The sequence below is a fragment of the Aotus nancymaae genome, unplaced genomic scaffold (assembly GCF_030222135.1).
Source record: "Aotus nancymaae isolate 86718 unplaced genomic scaffold, 86718_ANA_hifiasm-v0.15.2.pri h1tg000064l_1, whole genome shotgun sequence".
In the NCBI taxonomy this organism is placed as follows: Eukaryota; Metazoa; Chordata; class Mammalia; order Primates; family Aotidae; genus Aotus; species Aotus nancymaae.
The window spans coordinates 12,822,815-12,825,108 of record NW_026988479.1 but is presented as its reverse complement, the minus strand read 5'-3'; the positions used below and the strand labels follow the sequence as shown (position 1 = coordinate 12,825,108).

The window sequence follows — 2,294 nt, the reverse complement described above, 5'->3', positions numbered from 1 at the left end:
AGGGGGAAGGGAGGGGAGGGAGACAGACAGGGGAGAAGGAGATGGGGAGGGCCGAGAAGGCTGAGTTGAGGGAGGAGGGAGGTAGGACGGGAGGAAAGAAATCTGTGGGTAGATAGGAGGACAGGTGGCAAGAGAGCAGGTGAAGATGGTGGGGGGAAGATGGAATGGAGTATGAGTGGGAAAATGGAAAGGAGGATGGGAGGATGGGAGGAGGGAGGCAGGTGTGGGGAAGGCAGGTGACGGGGAGGCAGGTGGGGGGAGGCAGGTGGTGGGGGAGGCAGGTGGTGGGGGAGGCAGGTGGTGGGAGGCAGGTAGGGGGTTACTAAGAAAAGAAGTAGAGACAGGAGGAGGGCCCTGGTAGACCCTGCTTGGGGTTTCTTCTTTCTGCATCTTGCCCTATCCCCAACCATTACCTCTCCAGCTCCCATTCAAGAAGGACTTTAGCATTAAGTATTATCAATATTCATATACCTATTGGTATACGAGCCAATTTTAAAGACTCCTTACAGTCTGTTTGCATAGTGGAGATGGCAATATTTTCATGTCTTTCCCGAGGTGTGAAGCACCAGCAGTGGTGAATAAGCACTAGCAGGTCCTTTTGGAAATTTTTGTTGAGAAAGCCATAAAAGAGAGGGTTTATACATGTGGAAACCATAGCAGCCAGGTGGCAAACTACAAATACCAGGTCGTGGTGGCAGCTCATCAGCACCTCATGATATCAGTCAAAGATGACATTGAAGATATTCAGGGCAGCCAGCAGGCTCCAAAGGTCATCACGATGGAAATCAACATTGTGTTGATCCTCTTGTTCTCACTGAGCCGGCTCTCATTTCCCCTCTTCTTGTCTACCTTTGCATTTCTCCTGTGGAGGCAGATAATAATAATCTTCAAGTAGCAGATGAGGATGAAGCCTAAAGGAACAAAATACTGCATCATAAGCAGGGAGGTGGTGAAGAGCAGCTGGTTCTTTCTGGAGGGCCAATTCTCTACACAGGCCACCTGCTGGGTGTAGAGGTCAGTGGGGAGAGAGATTGCGGAAGGGCTCATTGGTGAGGTGGTAGGACAGGAAGAAGGGAATAGACAGCAGAAGGGAAAACAGCCAAATCAGTGTGATGATCCAGTAGGCGTGAGTGACACTGGGCTTCCAGCCATGGGGGTTCACCATTAGCTGGTATCTTTCCACAGCAATTAATACAAGTGAGAATATGGACACAGAGATTGAGACACTCTGCACATGGGATGTGAGTTTGCACATGGTATCCCCAAGTATCCAGTGGTCCATCAGAGTGTAGATGACAGTAAAAGGGATGCACATGACACACACCTAGATATCAGAGAGGTTGGCAATCAGTATGCTGGTGACATTCTGAGCTTTTCTCTGGTTCTTAAAGATGATGATGATGAGAGAGAGGTTTCCAAAAAGGCCCACAATTAAGACCACAATATAGGCTGTGAGGAATAGGAATAAAGCTAGATAGGAGGTTGACAGGACTCAAGTTGTTGTTCTTTGTCTTGGTTGTATCAGATGCTGGCTGGTTTAGGGAAACTTCCATTATGTCAGGATTGTAAGAAGAGATTTTCTAAGCTTACTTGTGTTATGGATGGATATTTTGGCCATTAGTTCTTGGGAGACCCTTTGTTCTGAGGATTCCAATGACAAATTAGTAGGGTTTAGTCTTCCCTGATCTGTGTCTGTATTTGATGGAAACACAAGAATGACTTCAGCACGCTCTTAAGACCTTAAAAAAAGAAACAGAACCCAGATATTAACACAAGTTCTTAACAATATGGATAATTCTCTAGGGGTACCAAAGCCCTTGAGAGGACATAGAGCAAATATCCAGGTGATCTCTGTGAACCTTTACCCTCCCCTCATCTCAGGTACTTTCTTTGTCCCGCTAGTATAGTCTTTAGAGCTAGGGAGGCAAGGAATGTAACAGCATTTTGTTAACTATAGAAGCAGTCAAATATGTTTCTATCCCTATCAACTTCTGTATTATTTTTAGGGTCATCTGAGTATGCACCCACTTGCTTCAGTGGCCTTTAAATAGTCATGAGGATAGGGATTGTGCTGTAGAGGCTGGAATACCGTGAAGTTGGGTTCTGTTATGGTTTGTTTGAATGTTTGTGTTCCCTCCAAAATTCATGTTAAAACTTAATCCCCAATGCAACAGTATTAAGAGGTAGGGCCTTTAGGAGGTGACTAGGCCATGAGGGCTCTGCCCTCATGAATGGATTAGGGCCTTCAACTCTCTGGGGTTGAAGCCACAGGCAGTTTCTGGGTATGTTGCTCA

At 46.4% G+C, this 2,294-nt stretch overlaps 1 pseudogene; it reads right to left on the bottom strand.

The window, feature by feature from the left end:
* Nucleotides 1-605: 605 nt before the first annotated feature.
* On the bottom strand, nt 606-1,553 carry LOC105716151 (putative neuropeptide Y receptor type 6; annotated as a pseudogene).
* Nucleotides 1,554-2,294: the final 741 nt, after the last annotated feature.